The sequence below is a fragment of the Pongo abelii genome, chromosome 6, assembly GCF_028885655.2.
Source record: "Pongo abelii isolate AG06213 chromosome 6, NHGRI_mPonAbe1-v2.0_pri, whole genome shotgun sequence".
In the NCBI taxonomy this organism is placed as follows: domain Eukaryota; kingdom Metazoa; phylum Chordata; class Mammalia; order Primates; family Hominidae; genus Pongo; species Pongo abelii.
The window spans coordinates 91053075-91072411 of NC_071991.2; the positions used below are offsets into that span (position 1 = coordinate 91053075).

Genomic DNA, 19337 nt, shown 5'->3' on the forward strand with positions numbered 1-19337 from the left:
CAATAAACAAGAGCTACCTTTTTTAAATTAGACACCTATTCTGTCTAACCAGGTAAATCAACAAATGAAAAATATTGCAGTACACCACTTTTAGAAATACCAGAGAAAAAGCACATTAACTGAGACTTAATATCAGCCAAGTGTTAGAAGTTCAACTAGCACATTATATTGCCAATATATATGCTCAAAAAAATACATTTTGAAACATTATTCCTCCTATGCTAACAGAATTTGAAAGCCATTCATCATTGATGAAAGATGAAAAACAGAAAATCTTTATATTTATAATGTTATTTTTTCATAAATGTATGAGAAAAGTTTGATTACAGCATTTGTAACTATAGTCTTGCATTTATAATTCTTAAATATTAATATCTTCAAAAATACTTGTTAATAATTTTGATAATATCTCCCACAATGTCAGTGATGTAAAAAACATCAAGTCCTGAAAAAACCCTCAGTTAAAATAATTACTCTTTATTAAAGCTCAGGGACTTATATTTCATTCTCTCCTAGTCTGATTTCTTATAATCATGATTTGGCTTAAGTTTAAGGTAACACCACTAAGATGAAATTAGCACATTTTTACTTACAATTGTCTTGAAATTTATAGAACAATTATCTTACTTTAAAGTTTACCTTTATTTCCAGTGGAATAGAAAAATCATATGCATTGTTCATAATGTATTTGTTATGAAAGTAATTTATTTTAACACAAGAGTATTAAGTGTTGAAGTAGGGAATAAGCTTATTTTAATATTATTCTATTGAGATAAACTCAATTTTTAAAAAATGTTTGTGTTTATGATAGAAAATTAATTTCAGAGATTTATCTTCTTAATAAGTTCCAATAACTTACTAATATCCTTGAAGAATATTACTAATATTTCAAACAGTAACTATAAATTGTTTTATAAACAGCCTTTCCAATTGGCTTCTTGGTAACTAACAATAATAATTTAGAAAAAAGGCAAATATTTCTATCTTAGACATAAGATAGATGATTTCAACTCTAAATCTTTTCACCTAAAATCTACTTGATTTGCCATTAAAAATAATAAAATAAACTGATTATTTTAGTAATTATTTTTACTCTTATCTATATTAAAATACAAATAAAATAAAAATGTATAAACTGCATATATATCACAATAATTTTCAAGATTTTCTGATATGTTGTATTGTAATAGGATGGTAAGTCTTCTGTATGAGTGCCTAAATGGTTGTGTTAAGATGATTGATATATTTGGTAGCATTAACACTTAATTCTAATCTTGATTTCAGAAAGTGACAAAGAGATTTCAAAGCTGGTTTTAATTCATGATAAAGAATAGCCCACATGCACCCTGACTAAGGGTGTAGAAGGTTGCTTATGGTTAAAGAAGAGATAACGTTGATATTTACATTTTGCAATCCAACTGAGTTTATTAACATTTAAAATATTTTATTTTGGCATTTTTTTCTTATTAAGTGTTGAAGTTTTCTCATAATATCAATTAGACAGCAACTGGACACCAATGTATCAAACATTTTGGAGAAATATTATAAGACAGAAGATGGAAAGGTTAATTTTATTACATAATTGTGCAATCTCCTTTGAAGGCTTAAAAAATTGGCCCCAAGTCTTCACCCCTGTTTGTGTTTACATCTTAGCAACAGCACTTTGACATTTTTCCCATCAAGAAGTGGAGTCTCTTTCCCCACCTTCCACACCACTTAGTTCTGGATTGGTTTCATGATGTATTTGATTAGTAGACTTTGGCAGAGGTGATACGGTAGCAGGGATAAGCCTAAGCCTCAAGAGGTGAATGCCTCTGCTCTCTCTCTCTCTCTCTTGGATTCCTACCATTCTGGGAGACCAAGCCCAAGCTACCTTGAAGATAATAGACTAAGAAGTGCTGAGTGCCTCAGCCAATAGCCGTCTTTCCTCAGAAACAGACCACAGATGCCTGAGGGTGCCCAGTCAGATCAGAAAATCTGGCCAGCTAAGTCCAGCATAAATAACCCACCTATAGATCTGAATAATGTTTATTATTGTATGTTACTGAGCATTGTGGTTGTCTTATAGCATTATTTTCTTAATAGCTAACACATACACTCCAAATCTATGTCATGTTTTGTTACTTTCTTCCAATTTTCTTCATGTTGATCTCTCATTATCTGAGAGGACTGAATTGTGTGGATAAAGCAATGCTGGCTAGAAAAAGAGAGAATTAGGACTAGCCCCCAAGTTTTCTATATGTGCAAACAAAGAAAATACATTTCAGTTTCCAGGGTCTCCTTTTCTTCATCTGTATGATGTATATGTGTTATGTGTTGCGAATGATGGAAGTGAAATGAAATGTTTCATGTCTCAGGGTTCCACTGCTCTAATATTCGATGGTTCCATGATCTTACACTAAACAGGTTCTAAACTTCTTATACAACTGTGCTATTCATGTTCTCACAAATTAATCTGACAAACCAAAGCAAACTGTTTTTAAAGATAAACAAAAATACACTCTATAAATGTTTCCACACAATAATTTCAATAGTAAGAAAATTACTTATTGAGCTTCTTTCTTTGTGCCAAGGAAGGCTAAGTGGTTTATATATGTCATCCTAAGGAATCTTTTAACAAAAATATAAGATAGTTACTACCATTCTCTATTTTACTGTAACAGAGAAACTGAAGCTCGGAAGAGTTAATCAGCTCCTCTAAGTTTACTCAATAAATGGCAAAGCTATATTTCAAACACATGTCTATCTGACTCTGACCCAATGTCCACCTATAGTCAAACAAGTGTTTTTGAGGCTTGTCCTAAGTGCATAGCTGACGTCTTGTCAGATATTAAGAAATATTATTTTTCAATGACTCCAGAAGTTACACGTTTACCTATGTGTCAGCAAAGCTCCTACCAGACCATAATTAAACATTTCCTGATTCAGTAATGCATTATTTCTTTGGTAATTAAAGAATATTTCTAAATCAGGATATGCAGGGGGAAGTGATACAACAAAAATAGTGATACTTATTGGTTCTCTCTGTGTTAAATCAGTTTCCTGAGTAAAAGTTGTAAAAAGCAGAGTTTGTGCCCCCCAAAAGATAAGAAACTTAATCAAGTGACAGTCACTTTCTTTTCTTTTTAGTACAATATCATACAAGATATAAGTGATTTTGTGATGATAATATAGGTATTTATTAAACATCGATTCTGTGATGAGGATAGGAAAGTATAACACATAGTCTATCCTCAAGGATGTCATCATTTTTTCAAGATCAGATACACTTTGGATATACCACATTGGTCCCATGAACAAACTTGGCAAAGAGAAGTCAGCCCATCTCGATAACATTGGTGGGGGAACTGAAAATCGCCATCTCGTCTTGAATTGGGAATTGTGGATAGGATTTAGAATCTATAGGCTATGTCAGGAAAGGACACTAGAGGCCACATTTTCAGATCTCTTTCTTTGCAGGTAAGGAGATTGGTACCCAGGAAATATAAAGATAGGGCAAAAGTAACAGCATACAGAAGGTTGATTCTATCCATACAAAAGCAGAAAAAAAAACACTAATAGAATAATCAACTTCAAGACATACTAGTACATATTTTTATGTAATTATGAAAATTTACTTTTATCTGGTGAAATAGGAAATTTGGATTATACTTGTCAATATATAAAATTAAAATCTTTTATAACTCTCTCAATGTCATTTATGGCTCTTAAGAATGAGTTGTCACTTGAAAAACTGTGTAATTATTGCTTATCAGAAAAGGAAAAGAGTTTCAAAGCGGCAAATTTTTTTCAGAAATATTTTGGCTCTGAAAAGTTACAGGTAGACAGAAAGATAAGTTTTCTTCATTACAACTTAGAAAAACAGAGGTTTTCTACAGTTTACATCTCATTTGGCCATGAGATAACAATTAAAATTATAACAAATTTCACTATTTATATTTTCAAGTAGCATATTATTAAGTTAATTACATCTAAGTCAATTAAGGATTTTACAAAGTAAACCAACTTTCTGACAATTTATGTTCTTTCCTTTTCTCTGCTCCATCTCATTTTCTTTTGTTAAATTAACCAGACAAAATATCAAACTAATATATTTTAACAATTGTAGTTATGTTTTTGCATTATTATTAATTACATTTATTTTATTAGCCTCAAAAATCAAATTTAAGTATTTTTTTGCTAATGTAGTCCTCAAGATTCTTAACTGGAAAAAATGTTTCCCTATGAATTATATTCTACATATTTGCACTACAGCTAAATAAATCCCTAATATAAAATCTAGGGCCTGAGAATTTTCTAATTTAGTGGTACCAGTATTTAATAAAAATACTTCGGAGTAAAGCATTTTCATTTAGTTACTTACCAACCAAAGAATAATAGCCTTACCTTGTTCATGTGTTTAAACTAACCATTTAACTATGTGTTTGTGTGTATGTGTGTATATATATACATAAAACCACATATAAAACTATATATGTTTTAATATATATGGTGTGTATATATGTATAAACATTATGTTGTTCACCTTAGGTAAGAAAAGTAAATAGGAAGTACTCCACAGGAAAAACAGAAAAAGAAGAAAGAATTAGTAAGCAGTTCATCCAGTTAAAAATACAGTCTTTTTAAAAACAAATGTAATTGAAAAAAGTGCTCACTTTTAAAAAATGGAAAAAAAATGTTCAATTAGACACAAAGGACACAATATTTTTTGGCATGTATTACATTGAGGAGTTTATCTTCACATTCTTGGCAACAATGATGATGTAGGTTGTGGTTAATAATAAGAGAATTAGCCAAGCTTTTTGCTGGCCAAATACTGAACAACATAGCAACATCTAAGTTTCATGCATCAGCAAAACCAAAAATTAGGGACAATTGAGGATAACTTTGGTTTCTTTTTGATATTTAGATTATCTGTGCAGTCAGGGCAATGGAACACACAAGTTTTTGAATCATATAGATTAATTCATCAGAACATTGTTTTGTGAGTTTTACTTCAAGAGGTTCACTGAATTTTTGTTTATTGGTATTGGAAAGGTTTAAGTATCTCTTTATAGGAACTGGAGGTCAAACTATTTTAGTTCATTTTTCTCCAAAAGCCAATACGAGACAAAGACAAACAAACATATAATTTGTTTGGGAGGTGATCTTAGGAGATATGAATGAGGGACAGATGAGATAAGTGAGATGGGAAAAGGAGAAAAGCCAATAAATGGTACATTAATGAGAGGGTTATTGCTACAGATAATTGATGCTCCACTCTATTGGATCGCCTCTGAGCTATTGTGTGGACCATACCTTCAAATTGTCTCACTGAACAATAGGAAGGCTGGGGGTTTATCCACCTGGTCTTTCATCTGTTAAGGATTGACCCTGGGTGTATTAAGTTTAGTGCATTTTTGGTTGCAGAGCTGAAGAAAGCCTAAGATGGGGAAACAAAGGGATGCAGGTATTTGCAGTGAAGTTCTGTTAGGACAAGGCTGAAACCTTCTACTTCAGCTACGGAGGGAAAGGGATATAAAGGTGGGATTCAAGAATCTTCTCCAACGTTTTTCTAATATTTGACTTCCAAAATATTTATGTTGGGATCAAAACACAGAATCCATGAAATTTTAGGAAATACTCAGAGTGAATAGGGTATCCACCTTTTATACTAGAAAAAAATATGGCAAAGTGATATTTTTCTGAATGCTTCTGAACAATTCATTCAGTTCCCATGAAGAGTCAGTCTTAATATTTCAAGCTCAACTTTTATTTCCTTCATTTAAAAACTAAATAAGAAACTTTATTAACTCTTTAAAAGTAGCTTTAATTTAAACTCTGTGGGAATTATAGACTACCTGTATATTGAGATCCAAGATATTTCAGTAATGTTAAAGTTTATAAATATATGTTGAGTAGAAAGCTAAAGCTAAATGTATTTTATGAACTATTACTTAAAGGGATATATATATATAATATTTATAACTCATAAAACATTAATAGTTAAGTCATTGACTTGAGTTACTCATAGAATGTTAGATATATATATATATGTTTTTTGTTTTTTTTTTTTACCAGATCTAGACTATCAGATAAAAGTCAAGTATTTAATTTGGCAGATCTTATTGATGTGACCTAACAATTTTATAAAAGAATCTTAGAGACTGTAAAGCAATTAACCCATTCTTCTGACCTGAAAAATTTGGACTGTGGGAAATGGCAGGTCAGGAACTACCCACAATGGCAGAGCCATTTGGTCATGATCTTTTAGTATATCCTACATGAAAAGCCTGAAGATAACACTGATCTTCATCTCCTTTTCTTTTCCATCTCTTTTTTTTAAATTTAAAAGAATTGTGTGGCACTTGTATGTATTTATATGAAATTTTGCTCTTATTCTATTTTTATTCTTTGGTAGTATTACATAGTATGTATCTTGTTATTTCATAATGTTCAAAAGTATCACAAAGTTAGAACAACAGCTTCTCTTTTGCTCAGCTATCCACTGGTTAAACAATGTAAGTGTAGTTTTGTGAATGAACTTTACAATTGGGGCCAATATTTTGGAAACAGAGAGTCTAGCCATTGTGTCTCTGAGACTGCTTGTTTACATGCCTGCACAGTTTATTAGTAAACACAGCTGAATAACTAAAATTCTAAGTGGATTCCCAAACAAACAAATTGACTTTAGTTATCATGACACTACGTTCACCATCCAGTGGATCCATTTTCTTTCTTATTCAGAAAACTGAGCATTAAACTGAGTGATGGTATATTTCATTGAGGTCTTTTTTAGACATAACAACTGTACCTGCCCAGGAAACTATTGCCTGCTAATTAAGCTTTGACCTCTGGAAACATGATAAAAATTTCGGCTTTTTTGTCAATGGTTCAAATTCTAAGGGGAAGTATTCAATTAATATTGTCAAGCTACATGATATAGAAAAAACTTTTTTGTTGACTCAGAGTTAAATTATGTCAAAAAACACCAGCAGGAGATTGTTATAAACCAGTCTGGACTTTCTCAACTCAGGCTTTCTGGTAGCAGATTCATTTTTACAATGTATAAACTGAATGTAGTTGGCAAATCAGTTGCATCCATTACTGTTGGGTCTGGAAATATATCTACTTAAGCATATTTCTTTCATATTTTCTCCTGATCTATTCCATATTCAAGTAATAATTTATTTGCACAAGTGGATAAAAACAGCAAATCTTGACAGGGAGTAATAGTGGGAGGTTGTTTAGGAACCAAAACACTTTAAAATAGCACAGCTGTTCTGATATTGTTATCATGTCAGCTATTTTTGATGGTTAGATGATGGTAAGAGTCAGAACAAATTTTCAACACAACTATTTTGCTAGCCATGTTTCAGCCATTGTGGTATGCATTTATCTTTTGATGTGATGCACCCCACATGTACACTCTAAAAAGATGCCAATAAGATGCATGTGCTCTTCAAAAGATAGAAGCTCATGAATGCAAATCTTGATACATTTTGCCCAAGGGTAGGAAACTGAACAGATGCAAGTGTCCATACTCAAGGAAGTTTATTAGGAATTTTAGATAGAATAGCTTATATTTATTTTCTAAAGCATCTAAAACTAATGGAATGATTCATACAAAGTATCAGAAATATTCTGATCCCAACTTCTTTGATTCCCTAGCCATTTGCCCTTCAAACAGCATTCTTACTCCACAGAGACACAGAGGTAAAGACTAAGAACACGGGCTCTTAAGCTGAACAAACTTGCATAATTATTCCTAGCTAGGCAACTCACTTCAACTTTCTACGTCTTTTTCTTCATTTATAAAATGTTTATTATAATAGTCTCTACATAAGGGAGTTTAATTAAGTCTTAATTTACATGAATAAATTAAGAATAGTGCCTGGCCTGTAGTAAGTGTTTGATATATTTGTTATCATTGACATAAAACATTTCCATTGCTTATCTTTTAAGCACTGCTGACTTCATATGTAATTATACTCTTCTCTTGCCTACTTAGTGTAATTTAAGGGGCTAATGTGAAAGGCCAGTTTGCCACCAAGTCATTTTTGCAGTTTTACCATATCAAACATTAAAAAAAAAATTAAAAATTAGAGGCCTGATTTTGGGGGAAGGCAATACAAATGCATAAATCCACTGTTAAAATCTGTGTGTGAATCAATTTCTAGTCTTTACCATACTTGAAAATAAATTAGTTGGTTAAAATAGAGCTAACAGGAAATAACCTGGCCAAACTTTAATCTTTTCTTTAACTATCTATCTACATATATCCTACTAATTCTTTATTACAATGGTTTATATATTCTCTCTTTCTTAGCAAAACTCCTAGAGTGTAAAAGCTGTATCTAAGTCATCTTTGAACATTTATACTTCATACATATCTATTCAATAAATATTTGTCGAATTAATCATAAGGCATATATGTTAAAGGTAAAGTATAGCAGGGAAATATAGAATTATAGGACATAGGTATTATAGGAACGGAAACAGTGCTAAGATTGCTTGAAAGGAGAGAAATCAGAGGCAGAGAAAGAATATATGAGGACAGCGAATTCTGGAAACCTAAGTGCTGACAGGAAGGAGCTAGGAGCTAAGAGATATGTATACACATATTTATTTTATACATGGGGGAATTGGCTTAAATATCTTGCACTTTTTAAGGCATTAAGGTGATGTTGTTCATCAACATGTAAAACCATGATGTACTGGGGGCCGGGCTGGCGGAGTGAAAACTTTACTATTTAACATGATTAAACTGCTCCAAAAGAAGTAACAAAAGAACAAGGGACCTATGACTGTGTCTGTCAGCCATCTGTCAATGAACAAAAGTTTGTGTAATTGTTTTCTCAGAGCTTTTTTTTTCAGATAACAAGGCTGGATAATTTCACTGTTGCTAAACATTTTAGAAGATCTTAAAGAGCGTCAGAGAATATTCAAATTTTCCTGTTCAACATGAGCTATTCTCAAGTTCATAAAGTCAAAATCGCTCTGAATCCTAAACTATTTGTTTCCTACAGAGTTGTGACAAAATATCATCCCTCTCCCAAAGTGATAGAGAATTATAATTTCTATCTTCAGAAAATTTGTGGATTTATTTATACTTAATAGAGAACAAGAAAACAAATAGTCAAGGGTACAGTGTAAGAGAGTGAATCTGAAGAATCAGGGTCAGCATTACAAGCAAAATTACCTTTCTGCAGAGAATCACACAATCATTCGATAGAAGAGATCCTAGAGGTCTTCTCCAGCAGGACTCCCATTTTTTATGATGATGAAATTAAAGTCTCCAAAATAAAATAAATCATCTAAGGTTTAAGTGTATTAATTAAGTCAGTCTCAGAACTCAAAACTGAGTTTATAGTCCAAGCTTACCCATTACAGTAGACTACAAAGATTATAAAGAAAACACCGGGAAAGGAAAAAGAAAAAAAAAAAAAAGACTATCTTCCAGACACCAAACAATAGAGTCTTTACCAAGAGTGTCACTAAAGTAACTTGCCTAACTAAACGGAAAAAATGAGATATGACAGCCAGAATAATCATGGCCCTTAGTAGGCAAGATCCTGACAGGAAATCAGTGGATGAGAAGTATCAATTTTAAGTTACTGAAAGGAAAATTTGTATATTTAAACCTGAATTAAGTGACTTGTCCTAGCTTTATATTTATTATGCTGTAGTTTAGTTGAATATCTGAAGCATCATTGAGGTGCAGTGGAATATGCAAGCAAGGAAGATTACTATGGGGCATGGCAGAAAAAGAGGAACAAAACCCAGTTTCAAGAGTTTGAGTTTACTATTGGTAGTAGCAGAAAAAGGCATCACAAAACATATTTCAGATTTTCCATCATGGCACGTCATTTATCTGGATCGAAGGAGGAAACGAAAAGAGAATTCTGTGTTAGAAAGTTAAGAACCACCTTGAGTCTTCATTAACTCCTTCCTTTCTTCCTTCCTTCTTCCTTTCCTTTCTTCCTTCTTTCCTTTTCAACAAATATTTATTGAAAGCCTTCAGCAGAGACATTCAAGCTGTAAAACCAACACAAATCCCAGCATTCATGAAGCTGGCACTCTGGTTGAGAATATACGTTCTAGAGCAGTTCTTACATTTATTTCTTTTACAAATGTAGAAAACAATCTAGAGGGCTTCCCCAGGTTCTAGTCAACTCTGAATTCTCAGAGTTGTTTTGTTTTGTTTTGTTTGCAGATGGCCTCTTGCTTTGTAGACCAGGTTGTAATACAGTGACATGATTCTGTCAGGGTTCTTGTTAGTAACTCTACCAAAGGGATAAAGTCTGTTCTGATAGTACTTCCCCCAAATCATTTTTAAAGTGTAGCTGATACACCATTAGTCTGGAGCTCATGTTGAAAGTACAAATTTCTGAGCCAAGCCCCAAATCTGCCAAATTAGACTCACTAAGAGAGGGTAGAAGAATAAATATTTTAAGTAAGTTCCTTATGTACATTTTGATTAGGTACAAGTTCGGGATACTGTTGCTTTACAGAGAGATAAAACCATTGATTTCAGTGAATTAACCAAGCCATTCATTTTAAATATAATTAACTCATATAGGCTATTTAAAGATGGTCTTAAAATATTGTCTGGTGATCAAATTCATGTTTTATGTTCTGCTTGTTGGTCCTGGTTAAATACAAGAAAAGTCTTAACTCAATGTTCACTGGCTACATATATTTAAAAAGACAGTAGAAGTATAGATGATAACGCTAATTTCTTTGTGGCACCATAATGAAAATTACATATTTTTGAAAGTAGAACATGCAGTTTGATCCATTAAAGGGTGAAATATGTTTACATTTTTTCCTCTTTTAGTATCATGCAAAAAAATTAATATGATTTTCCATTAGTCAATGTCTTAATATTATAATGGAGTAAATGGTCCCCATTTGTATTTTATCTACTTCCATCTTTACTTGTTTTATTTTTATTTTGATTCTTTAAAATCCTAAAGAAAGACCATTGCCAAAAATGTTACTGTAATGTTGTTTTTACTGTTCCTCTACTGATTTATAATAAACATACAATAAGAAGCAATAGCCTTGTGAGTATCTTTTCATAAAGTTGACCTGTACTCAGCTACAACTCCAAACCTATAAGCACAATATTTAATTACAGATATTCTAGAGGAATTCATTTTTGTGTGTTTTTTTGGGGTGGGGATAAGATAGGAATATGTATTCTGAAAGTAAATGCATATAACCAATATTAGAGATTAGAGAAATTTAAATCAAGACAACAATGTGCTATTGTTTAATTTTTATAAGTTAAGAAGTTCAACAATAAAAAATGTTGGAGAAAAACATTGGTATTAATTGTATATTACTAGTGTGAGTGTAAATTGCTACAACTACTTTGAAGAACAATTTGGCATTATCTTGTAAATTTAATATTTGTATATTCTGAAACAAGCAATATGTCTCCTAGATTGGTACCTAAGGGAACATATGTGCACCAGAAGACCATAAGAATATTTATATTACCATTTCATTAAGACAATAAAACCTTGAAAATACCCAAAAATCTATCGATAGAGTGGATGAATAAATTTTAGTGTATTTAGAATTAAATATTTTTTAAAATGAAAATTAATTTATTAATGTAAGATTACACACAATATACTATTACTTCAAAAACATGCAAGACTTAAAATATTATATTATTTATATGATAAAACACTAAAAATAAGGGACAAGCTTAAACTCTGCCTCTACCAAAAATACAAAAATTAGCCAGGCATGGTTGCATGTGCCTGTAGTCCCAGCTACTCAGGAGGCTGAGGCAGGAGGATAGCTAGAGTTAGGGAGGCAGAGGTTTCAGTGAACCGAGATCATGCAACTGTACTCCAGCCCAGACAAGAGACTGAGACCCTGTCTCAAAAATAAATACATAAATAAAAATAAGGGACATGCAAACATAAAATATGGGGTAGAGATTACTCTTGGCAGGGCCAGGTGGCTGAGGCCTGTAATCCCACGCTTTGGGAGGCCATGGTGGGAGGATTCCTTGAACCCAGGAGTTCAAGACTTGCCAGGGCAACATAATGAGACTTCATCTCCACACAAAAACATTAAAAATTGGCTTGGAATGGTGGTGCGTGCCTATAGTCCCAGCTACAGGCTGGGACCGGAGGGGTGAGGTGGGAGGAACACTTGAATTCAGTAGATCAATGCTGCAGTGAGCTCTGATTGCACCACTGCACTACAGACTTAGCTACAGAGTGAGATCCCATCTCAAAAAAAAAAAAAAAAAAGAGGTAGAGATTCCTCTTGGAGTAGAATTGGTTGGCAGGGGTTGGAGGTGGGGAATTCTAGAGGAATTTAAACAACTTTTATCTATTTCAGGCTATTGTGTATGTATTAACAGCATCATACATTACCTATATTTCAGGCGGAATATAGGAAAAGCATAATTATCAGAATATACACTTTTGCGAGAATATGCTGATATTCATTTACTAAATATAGCATTGCAAGATGATCCTTCTACTGAAATGATATTCAAAGATAAATTATTCATTTTTTTCTTTGTGATTCTCAAGAATGTCAGGTGTCATGATGATTGCTAAAGGTTTGAAAAAATGCTGTCTATAATGTTTACGTTCTTGTCAAATATCACTTGGAGGAATGCCTTTGCACAAACCAGTGTGGTAAATTATACTCTGTGTGATGATTGAGGACAGGCCTGGACACAGTCTATTTAAATAAGTACAGATGAGACATTTGGGGTACAGCTGGCCTGGCATTGAACTTATAAAATGAGCACAACGGATATTTGGTAAATGAAGTAAGCTGTAATCTCTTCAGGAAGTCATGAGCAGCAGACAGAATGCAATATCCTAAATAGTGCACAATAAGGCAGATAAAAATTGGTGGGCATGGCAGAGGAGAAGAAGGTTACATACATAAAGTAATACATTATATTTTCATCAGTTAGTTTAACATGACAGTGGGGGACCAGTGAAGAGAAAATAATGTATAATATAAGAGGGCAGATAAGTTATTGGCATTAGAACAATTATGGCATCCATAACTACAACTCAATAATCTGTTTAGGGTTCAAGAAAATAAAACTAATCTCTAGGTTGATGACAGAAAACATAAATTTATTTATCAGATACTTATTAATGAATACATATTGTGTTTTAGGCAGTAAGTAGCAAAGACAGGTAAGGTTTTGATCCTAACAGAACACAGATAGTAGAAAGAATCCCAAGACATGGACTTAGACACAAGGAACCCAAAAAACATCTAGTTACTGGCACTAAGGCAGAGGTTCTAACAGGTGTCAGTGCTGCTGTTCAGAGCACTGAGGTGATACGGCCTTCTCATGATGCTCCTGGAATAAAACTTACATTCCTTTATTATTTTTGGAATTCTCAATTTCTTATGTAGAAAGTACTGTGCTTGCTTGTCTTGTACTTTCAAATATGTGTTATTTCTTTTTCATATGTACATCTTCCATCCCTGGAAATATTGTGAAAAACAGAACAGTACATTTTGGTCTTAGCAGAAGCTCTAAACTTCTCTGAGCCTCAGTTTTCTTCACTATAAAATGAGTATAATTCCCACCTCACATTTTTTTTTTCTTGGAAGAATTAAATGATCCAATACAAGTGAAAGTATATTATAAAGTTAAGCCTTATAGCAGTTATGGGAAATGGCTATTAAAACTTATTTTCTCAGATGACATATATGAAAGAAAATATTCAAATGCATTTTATAAATGTATTTCCTGACTTAAAAATATATATATTTTCCTATATAAATGGTTAATGATAATAACATTTGCATGTCAGATTCAAATTTACTTTATATTGGTTGTTTAGATTCAAGAACTCTTGGACTCTTACAATGAAGTCATTTCAGATTACATTTAAAAAAATCCATAATTATAACATTTGCCAAATTGCACTAGACAATGAATTTGTTACAGGAGGCACATGGTAATAATTTTAAACAATAGCTATGTTGTAAATGAGTATGCAATGCAATACAATACAACCAAAAGTAAATTGAACTTCTCTCCCTTCCAGAACTAAGGACTCCTTACATAGAGCAATCCTATAAGTTTCTTATATATATCATCCAGCAAAATTCTGTATATTTAAAACATAGTAACTAGATCTTGTTTAAGATCTCTTGGCATTATCACCTACTTTTAGCTGGGCATGTTGGCTCACACCTGTAATCCCAGCATTTTGGGAGGCTGAGGCAGGCAGATCACATGAAGTCAGGAGTTTGAGACCAGTCTGGCCAACATGGTGAAACCCATCTCTACAAAATACAAAATTAGCTGGAAGTGGTGGCAGTCACCTGTAATCCCAGCTACTCAAGAGGCTGAGGCAGGAGAATCACTTGAACCCGGGAGGCAGAGGTTGCAGTGAGCCAAGATCACGCCACTGCACTCCAGCCTGGGCAACAGTGTAAGACTCTGTCTCAAAAAAAAAAAAAAATTTAAAAATTTAAAAAATCACGTAATTTTGAACTAAGTTGATTTAGAAACACTAAACTGAAATAATAAATTCTAAGTGCAAATTTAATCAATTGCTCTCAAACGTTATATCCTAAATATTAAAATAATATAAGTAATACACAATAAATAGAATTGCTAAATGTTGAAATGATACAAGTCTATGATAACATAGCATATTAGATGTTTACTTCTTACTGAAAAACTATTATTCCCTGACATGAGTGTTCTCTCAGCATAAATGGCTGAGACTCATTGAGCATTTAACGAAACATGGTGTATGTGTGTTCAGGTCGTGAACTCATGCATACATTTTATTAATACACGGATGCCCATGTGGAGATGTAAATTCAAATGAAGACCCATGACACATTATAAGGAATTCAAATACATTTTAATGTGGTTTACAGTTGGAGACGTTTATTTTAAGGTCTGGAGAAAAATGAGAAGTCCTTTGCCAATTAAATTTGAAGCAGGAGTTAACATATTACTGGTCTCTAATGTATTAATATGCAGTAAATTATAAATTTGAATGTTTTCAGATAATTTTAAGTGATACACACACACACATACATAGTATTCATAAAATTCAAAGCGAAGTCTTAAAATCCTTGTATTGCTCCTGGTAACCATAGTTTTCCAATAATTTGGTTTGAAAACACTATGCTTCACCAACGTGATTTATTTATTTTTTTTTTGAAACAGAGTTTTGCTCTTGCCACCCAGGCTGCAGTTCTATGGTGTGATCTGTGCTCACTGCAACCTCTGCTTCCCAGGATCAAGCGATTCTCCTGCCTCAGCCTTCCGAGTAGCTGGGATTACAGTCATGTGCCACCACGCCTGGGTAATTAATAGCATTATCCAAGTTTTTGTTAATTCTGTTGCTATTCATTTTTAATTTCTCAGGTTCAGAGTTAATGTTTTAGACCTACCTTGTATCTACTATGACTTTTTATCTCATAGGAATTTTTAAAATAAATGTAGTAATTATTCAGTTAATTAATTCCATGTAAATGAATCTGATGCTCACATGACCTTACCTTTCTTTTTTATTTATAGCTATATGGCCCAGTTTAGCATACCTCTGTCATACCCAGTTGTAGCAAATATTCATTGTTATTTCCACAAAGATCTCCCTGTATTATAATATTAAAAATAAAGCCTAATCAGACAAATATGATGACTAATAAATTAAATATATTTATATATTCTTATCTCTATTCAATTATTCAGTTAAGGGATTGTAAAGTACTAACATAATAATCACAGGGAAATGCTCATGGTGCTTGCTTATTGTGGTAAAATTTTTATGTAGCAATATTTATTAATGATTCAGCTGGAATTCTATTTCAAAATAACCATTTTTAAAAAGGAGACAATACTGTTTAAGCAACAGATTGTGTCTTTTTTTGTAACTATAATAACATTTTTATACATATGAAGAGGTAACTATTAGAGGAGTCTTTCACATTATTTTTACATGGGAAAATTCAAGGCTGGTGTCTGAGCATCTATGCGTATGATAGTTTAAAAGAAAACTTTTAAAGTATTGTCAAAGAACCCTGATTTCAAACAGTTGTCCTTGATAATTGGTATAATCTGGATTTAAGTGGTTCAAGATTCAGTATGAAGGAAAATGAAAAAGCATGTCTATAAATACTTGAATCACTGTGGGAACCAATGAATGCTATCCACTAACACAGTATTCCTTCTTTGTCTAGTGGATCAATCAGGCAGAGATCTACTACAGAGATATGTGCAGGCCCTTCTTCCCTGTGTTTACATGTAACTCAACATCTTATATCAGCTGGTGCGTGGAGAGCTCAACAAAAGGGCCCTGAAACATCATTTTGTAAATGTAAGTTGATATTTCTTGTCTCTCCCTAAAGACTGCCCCAAGACTGGAATTAATCCCTTCCTTTTATGTAAGAGATGTCTTCAGAACTCAGTGTGAGGCGCAAAAAAATTAACAAACAACTTTTTGGAATTGCAATTTGTAATTAGAAATGGTCTTTTTCCTCATTTTCAGAGAATTGAATTCCCATAATAATTAGCACGCTCAAGTATACTTCTTTTAAGAATAGTAACTTAGCAATCATGAATATAACACTAATAGTTTGAGATATATGAAATAATAAGTTAGCAGTGTGTGTGTTTGTGTATATATGTGTATATACAACTTTCGTTTTCTGAATTTTTATATTGGCCTATGTATATATTTTTAATATCCAAGTCACTTTTCATGTGTTGTTATTAATATTCTTATTTAACAGGATATGAATGAAGGAAGTTGTGGTGCATGTTAACTAACCTGCTAAACAACAGCAACAACAAAAAGAAATAATCAAAATAAACTAGAATAACTCAAATGGTGATATAAATTATATACATCAATTTACACAAATTATATCTAAAAATAATCAAAATCACTTAAGTGTCTAACAATGCGGAGCCTCCAGTGGGAATTAGCTCAGTCGAGACGTATCTGTGATCTTAGCTTGAGCAATCTTAAGACTGTTACCTTCCTTTTCCTAACATTAAACATATTATTTTCTTTCTTATATAAACTTTTGTCCCTAGATACTTAGATGTATATTTAGCTTTTTAAATACTCATTTATTAATTTGGTTAGGATGTTTTAATAATGAAAGGGGAGAAAGACAGAAAGCAGAGAAAGAGACAGAGAACAAAACCAAGCAGAATTTTCCAATAATTTCCAAATAGTGTATTGAAACCTATTACTTTTAGGTGTTTTCTGAATCTTTTAATTCTTTAACTAAAAAATCAAGTGTTTTAAAGTTTTTTGAAAGAAAAAATAGAGAAAGGAGAGAGAGAGAGACTGAGACAGAGAAAACCATGACAGAGAATCAGAGATAATAAATTTTAAAACATCATTCAAGCCAGGGATCATGTCATCTCCATAACATCTTTCTAAATTGGTAAAGCACCAATAATTTTAATCCAGTTTTGGTAAGATTTATTTTACTTTTGATTAAATAGTCTGGATTATTATTCACAGTCAATGGGGGATTTTAATTAGGTATTACATAATCAAACTTACATTTAGAATGATAATTCTGCGGCAGAGAGGAAGATGAATTGAAGACAGGAGGCTAGAAAGGAGATTTTTGCAATAATCACCACAAGCAATGTTACTGTGTACACTAAGGCACTGATTCCCAGGGGGTAAAATGACAGAATTTAATATGCAATTATTTGCAGAATCAGAGGAGAGGGAAAACAAAGAGTCTAAAGTAATCCTTTGAATCTTGTCTTGAGAATTTTATAATATCGCTATTTGGAAAGATGAGGAATAAAGAAGGAATTTACAGCTTTGAACAGCGATAATGATAATTTATTTCCAGGACATGTTGAGTTTGTTGTATATGTGACCTATGAAAATGCAAAAGATAGTTGAGATAAAGATTTGAATATCAGTAGATAGAAGTCTGTGCTAAAAAAAAATGACGTAGAAATACATCAACGGGTAACATATACTCTACAGTGAAAAGTCAAATACATCAGAAGAGAATTCCAAAATTGAATGAAATTATCATTGTAATGACTGACAATATGAGAATATATGCTACAATGTTAATTGAGAAAGGATTACATCTTATCTAGGATAATAGCAATGCAAAAAGTATATATGTGTATAGAATAATTCTGGAAGACATGCAAAAAATGTGAATTTTTGAATATTGAACTTTTCTTACAATTTTGATTTCTGTTTCTGACATATTATTGTTTGTGTCTTTTTATTAGCAGTCACAAAAACATTCAACAAGAGACTCCGCAAGCTATCTTGACTATAAATTAGCACATGTAACCTATTAGCATCTATAAAGTTAATTCTAATAAAATCAGACACATCACCTCTTAATTATTCTTTCCAGATTATAGGGTCCTAATTATTTAAGTGTATCTTCATAAAGAAGCCTTTATAATCCTTTGATCATTCTGATTGGGCCTTTAAAAACTTTTTCTCCTCCATTATAGTTTTGTTGAAGTATAACAATCAGTCATCATGCAATTCATGTTTCTCCTTGGAAGGCAGAGCCCACGCCCTGGAAGTCTGGTAATAGCAGAGTATCTGCCACTAAGCAGTATTCAACACCTGTTAAATAAATAAATAAATAAATAAATAATGAATTAGTTTCTAATAGAATTCCTGATTATGCTAGGCCATGATGGACTTTTAGATCCCATTGTCTTATATTGGTCTGATGTCAGGAAACTGTCCAGAATTACACTATTAGTTTTACTCTATAGCAAGGATTGATAAACTATGGCCCATAGGCTATATCTGGACAACTGCCTGATTTTATAAATTAAGTTTTACTGAAAAGCTGCCAGTCATTATTCAATACATTCTCAATGGCTACTTTCATACCATAATGGCACAGTTGAGTAGTTGCCACAGAGAATACGGAACCCACAAAGCCTGAAATATTTACTATCTGACATTTTTCTGAAAGTGTTTACCAACCCTGAATCTGTATTATAAATAATATCTAGAGTTTATAATTTATAAATTCAGAATAATTTTTTTCTCTATAAATTTAGGACATTAGCCCATACAGTATAAACATATTTCTTCTAGCTTTCTGCTTACAACTTTGTGAAATACTTTACAGTTTAACCCCATTTCTAACCCAAAAGATTGGTACTATCCTCAAAACTAAAAGATAAAAAGAATCACTGAATAGGTCTTTCACAGATCACTTTCAGATATTCTGGAGAAATATCATTTGGGCAACAATTCCCAGGGAACTGTGCTATGATCATTTCTATGATTATCTATTTCTATTGATAACAAATAATTATACACTTTTTTAATTTACACAAATTTGTTTAGTAT

General features: G+C 32.3%; 1 long non-coding RNA gene across 1 annotated transcript in view; it reads left to right on the forward strand.

Annotated features, from left to right (window-relative positions):
- Nucleotides 1-16334, forward strand: part of LOC129060262 (uncharacterized) — an 81262-nt gene extending 64928 nt beyond the window's left edge. The window contains exons 2-3 of the long non-coding RNA XR_008526841.2: nucleotides 15182-15320; nucleotides 16198-16334. This is a non-coding gene — a long non-coding RNA (uncharacterized LOC129060262). The remainder of the gene's footprint in view (nucleotides 1-15181; nucleotides 15321-16197) is intronic.
- Nucleotides 16335-19337: the final 3003 nt, after the last annotated feature.